Raw genomic sequence first — 6,127 nt, 5'->3', positions numbered from 1 at the left:
TTAGAAATACATGATAACATATACTGAATCAATTTTAATTAGAGGTTAGTGGGTAAATGAGGCGTAGGTGTCTGGTTAGAGAACCAAATGGAAGTTAAAATATCAGGATGATGGAAAAATGTACTTGAAATCAACAAGAATGTTATCAGGACTTACGTTACAAGACAGTAATGAATTTACAAATAGTAAATGAGAATTCAAGCACCTCTGATGAGGATGGAAAAAATTCATTTAAATCGTTATCAAGAATTATTATGCATGCTTTACCATTTACTAGTTTTATTTGAATTAATTACATTTATGTGTGTATTATCCAATCGTTACTTAGTTTATTATTGGTTATTTACATTTACTTGTTTTATTTGGAGTACTTTACTTTAATTTGTGTTGCAATCTTTACTTAGTATATTAGTGGTTCACATTTTCTTATATTATTTGAGTTAAACTACATTTATTTGTGTTTATTATGCCATCTTTACCTAGTTTTATTATTGGTTATTTCTCTTTACTTTGTTTATTTGAATTAACTACATTTATACTTGTTTATTATACTTAATTTTTGAGTTTTTATGCTTCAATTCAGTATCAATTAGTTATATTTACTCGTTTTGAATTTGAACATTGAATCTTTAACATTTATTCTGTGTTTATTATGCATACTTTACTTTTGTTTTTATTATTTTTTACTTGGATTCATTAACGTTGACTTTACATTTACGATGTTTTATCATATACTCTACATAGCAATAATAACTGTAAGCGCAGAACCAATTGCGCACAAACTGTTTAGGGCTTAAGTTCTTTTACTTTTACATTCAAGACAAAATGAGAATGGAAAGACGTTTGTTCTTAATGTCCATAGTTCGAAGTGCTGTGGCATAATTTAGTAATTGGTAAGGTATAGTGGCTTTCTTTAGCCACAAGATAGTAATAATTGAGGCGCTGAATTATGAGACTGCACTCTGGATTAAACTAAACAGGAAAAGTGAGGCTAAATTAAGCCTCAGAGCGGGGATTATGAAGAAGTTTATTTTAATCCCAATCTACATGAATATGAGTTTACCATTAAAATCACATGCAATTTGTTTACCATGAAGTTATGCAGTATCTGGGTCATGTGTTATGCTCTGTGTGGGTCAGGAGTTTGCCATGGGATTGCTATTGCAAACCAGCTGTGTGGATTCATGTTTCATGTCAAAGGTCACAGAGGGTCTCAGTATAAGGAATAGCCTAGTTACAAGCCTGAACAGATACATATTGTTTTAACCATGAGGGGAGGGAACAAAGACCTATATATTAACCAAGCCGTGGCTCAGAGGGTCAGACTGATTTGGAGGATCCTCCCAGGACTTCACTCTGGTTCTGGGGGGATTCACCAGGGCGGCCTCGGCTTCTTATTTTGTCCGGAAAATAAAAGTCTATCTCTTGAAATCAAAACCTAAGACTGAAGATTGTTTCATTTGAGGAAAAGGAAAACCACAACACAGCATGAATTGTTTACCGTAAAACATCTCATGGTTTCCAGCCATTTTGACACCAGGGCCTAGCGAAAACCCCTATTGCCTCCCCCAAACAAGATCATACAATTATACATGCAATATTACATGCTAAAAAACACAAATCATGTCAAAATCACGTGATCATGTAACACTCAAAACTTAAATGCATTAAATTCAACAAAGCAGTTAAATAAAATTTTTTTTTTTTTTTCTATTAAATAAGTTTGTGTTTCATACTGAGAAAAAAACTGTACCACTGCTCTTGTGCATATCACATTTACAGTAGTAAACTTCATAATCAAAGTAATATATTTATCATTGTAAGACACAACTCTCATTTGAAGCCATTGTAAGCCATATTTACATTTATCATCATGAGGAAAATTAACCATTGATTATTTTTGTAATGGCCACCACCATGACTGAACCTGTACCCGAAATGCACGCCATTGCCCCAAGGCCGATGCCCACCACTGCCTCGCGGTCCTGGCCCACCCACCCATGGACTTGTGTAAATGACTATTGGTGTTTGGTGGGTGCCTGGATTTGCCCATAAGAGGGGTGGGTTATTTAAGGGTTTTTTCTTGTCATGTTCATGTTTTTTTAATTTGAAGTTATAGTTTTCATGTCTGACCATGTTGTCTCTTGTTTCATGTATCTTGTTCTGATTGGCTCCATTGTACTGCAGTATGTGTCATGTTGTTCCCATTGGTCCCCTGTCCCTATCCCTCATGTTGCCATTGCTGTCGGTTATTGAATGTATGTAGTTGCTCTGTGTTTGTTCCTGTCCACGGTCAATGTCAAGGATTTCATGGTTCAAGTCTGGGTTTAAATTTATGTTTTGTTTTATTAAAGTTTCATCTGCACTTAGATCCTGCCTTTGTTTCATGTCTGGACAACTCATTACACCTACACTTGGTAGATTTTTTCAATCTTCTGCTCTGCGCTCACAAGTTTATATTCAGCTGCTTTCACTTTGCTAACCATATACATCCTGTTTTGCAGCTCTATATCACTGTGCAAAGCATTACGTCCAAACAGTAAGACAATCATTTTCCTTTGCTATATATAGCCAACAGGCCATGGCCTGTCTGAACTTAAGGTCAAGACACATATGTAGCTTAGTTTACTTATGCAGCTTAACAGCAATTAATGCTCAAATCATAAAACAGTAGAAATAAGTAAGGATAAAATAAAGATAAAATTTTCCATGACATCTGTCATGCTGGTGAATGAGCTCAGCTTTAGTGCAGATATTGATGACAAGATCCCTGATCTCCGCTTTACATCACCCAAATTTTCTCATTGTGAATGCTGATCTGCGTTTAAATCCCTGTGTCAACAAAACGATGATCCCTTTGGTTGCGATGTCCTCAGTAGGACACGGCCCTTATTGTTTCTGTGTCTTGTTGACACTGAATGCTTTCTGTGAATGTTACATCTGTCTTTTCAATTTAGGGGGAATCATATGCTAATACAAGCAAACACCGTACGTTGTCTCAATGTAGTCAACTTTCTAACAATGTTGTAACAATATGGGCAATATGGGTGTTTCTACGTTGTGGACTGATGTGGTCACAATTCTGCCACAGCTCCTTTCTAACCAACCTCCAGGATCGGTGGTTTAGGTTGTGCTTGACCTAATCTTGCCAAGTGTTTTTGTTCATCAAACGAGGATTTGTGAGTATTTCTGCTTATTTCGGTGAGCAAAAAGCTCATGTAAATCATATAACAGCCTAGTTTCGTTTATTTACAGTGTAGTCATGATAGAATTCAAATTAGACTTAGGCGGATGACATCAAAATACCGCGAGAGCGATTCGAGAAATATACGTATGAGGCTGCTGTCTAATCTCTATCGCGGTACTGTGATGTCATCCGCCTGTCGGTTTACGTGGCGCTTCATGAAGTCGAACAAGCCTATTCTTTTGTGTTTTTCTTACGTTCATTAGGCAAATCAGATGCACCTGCGCCATCCTTAAAAGCCTGCCTCGTGACACCTGAGGACGAGGATCTCACCGGCGTCCTGAAGTCGAAGGTTAGCTGTATTTTTCAGTTTCCTTCGACTACTTTTCAACAAATCCGACCGTTGTTGTGCTAACGTGTCGCATAGTCGCACGCTGTCTGAGATGTTGATATGCAGACGATTAAAGCGACGAATTTACTTTTACATTAAATAAACTTTACATATATTTCTTTAAAATACAACTCTATGATTGTGATGTTTAAAGGGTAAAGTTAAATAATATATTAATGTATTGCACTGTTCTTTAAAGTTTACGATTGATGTTAATTATAACAAAATTAATTGTAAACGTTATGAAATTGTAATGAGTTATTTTGTATTTATTTAGTGGCTATATTTTGTAATTAACAACAAAACATTTCTGTGGCATCAAAATGAACAAAAGTGGTCTGAACGTCGTATTTCAGTTGTTTGACGACCCCTTGTGGACATCAGATACAACTGCAGACATTTATTTTTTATGACCACAGCAAACGTTCCCCTAACGTTTTCCACATGGTTTCCATTTGGATATTGTTGGGAATCAATAAAAAGTTCTAAGAACGCTCCCTATCCCCCCCCCCCCTTTTTTATAAAAACGAATGTTCCCAGAATGTTGTGGGAACCTATACAGAACATTATATTAAACCCCAAAATAACCTACAGGGAACATTCTGTGAAGGTTCCCTCAATTTGCATGGCTGAAGTGTTTAAACAAACCTCAGTTTAGTTACTAACTATAAAATGATCATTGGTGGAATCGCATGGCTGGAAAAGACTCTAGGCCAATCAGACTTGAGAACCAGAACAAACTTTGGTATAATAGCCTATATTATTTCAAATATATTCAAATATATTATAATTTTCAGCACACGTGCAAGATTTGGTAATAACTGTACTGTAATTTTAACAATCATGAGTAATATTTTATCAACTCTTTTATTTATTAGATTCTGCACAATCCTCCACTGTCTCCACAAATTCCTCTGCCATCATTTATTTCAAGGTAAGTCATATTCTTCAGCTTTACTTGTGCTCTCATTATCTGAAATTAAATATTTTTTATATTTACACATATAAACAAGTACAGATGTATGTAGAGAGTGTCAAAAATGCATGCACGACTAGCGTGGAAACTCTATCTCCAATGGAGTGACAAGATTGTTGCTGTACCTGAATTAATTTAACCCACGTGTTATAACAAGACAAACCACAAAATACATTTACAGCATATACTGCATTATCAGCATTATATATATTAAATACTAACAGTTACAATAATACAAATTTAAGTTAATAAAGCTCATTGTCATTTTTAAAGTAGATCTATAACTTTCATTTTTTTACAGTGCAAGAAGGTAAATGTGACCCTAGAACACAAAACCATGCAGTAGGTCGCACATATAGGCTATATTTATGGAAAATACATTGCATGGGATTAAATTATAGATTTTTCTTTTATGGCAAAAAATTATTATATTATGTAAAGATCATGTACCATAAATACTCAACTACAGACTTGCTCTTCTTACTACCTGTTATTTAGTGATGTCCCAACAAGTTTGGTTACAGCGGTCAGCCAGTAGAGAGCGCTATAACAAACCTTTTCATTAGTAATATACTGGTTGGGACTTTGACCTTTAAATGATGTATAAATCTCATTATCATTATAACATAATATTAAATATCCTTCAGGATACTTGTTAAAAATAAGTTGGCATAGCGTTTCAAGTAGATTCTGGAAAAAATGAGAATTACAATTAGTGCTGTGACGGTTCGCAATTGATCCGTAATCCGTATGGATCACGACCCACGGTTCGGCTCGTATGCGATTTGCGGAATAATACGCAAGTTTAGATGGGTAAAGTTTATCATTTGCACGTGTTTCAGAGGTTTGCAAATGTTAAAATCAATTTTAACGATTTAAGTGCAAAAAGGACGCTAAAGAGCAGCTGTCTGTACGCAGAGACGCACATGCGGTTGAATGTGTCCGGTCGAGCTCCAGTTAGACGTATTCATCTATTCCCTTCAAAGATCAGAACTCTTGATGTGTAAACTTTAGAGAGAGTTGTGCTTCTGTGTCTCATACTGTAGTCCATTAAAATACATTTGGTAAATAGAGCAGTGAAAAACAACGTAATGTTTTTATTGAGGGGCGACAGTTTATGCTGCACCGTTTGGAATTCGCATTCCATCTGTGTGTGCGTGCACATTTAAGTGCACTCAAAAATGCTATGCAATTATTATTATTATTTATTATTATTATAGTTTCATATTAACATGGACATTGCGTGCTTTTCCTCGCATGGGGATTTGTGGACTTCACTTTACGCGAGAGAGCTTGTAGAGAGAGGATTCCTTCCTGCACGCACATGGATTTAATGCGTGCATCTTGGACTCCTAGCATCTGAAATAAATTCAATGAGTCATGAGCATCTGCCCTTCTCTATTTGTCTCATGTGCACACATTCTTGCATCTGTTCGAAGTCTAAACATAAACATCCTTTTGTTTTTGTTCAGTTTAATTTGATTAATGTGAGCTGAGGCACACAATCCCTTTTGTTGAAAATATAACCCGCTGCATATTGGCGCCTCTCTCACGCACATGCAGAGAGCTGCGCTCT

The sequence above is a fragment of the Misgurnus anguillicaudatus genome, chromosome 9 (assembly GCF_027580225.2).
Source record: "Misgurnus anguillicaudatus chromosome 9, ASM2758022v2, whole genome shotgun sequence".
Classification (NCBI taxonomy): domain Eukaryota; kingdom Metazoa; phylum Chordata; class Actinopteri; order Cypriniformes; family Cobitidae; genus Misgurnus; species Misgurnus anguillicaudatus.
The sequence above is the reverse complement of the archived record's forward strand: the minus strand, read 5'-3'. Positions refer to the sequence as shown.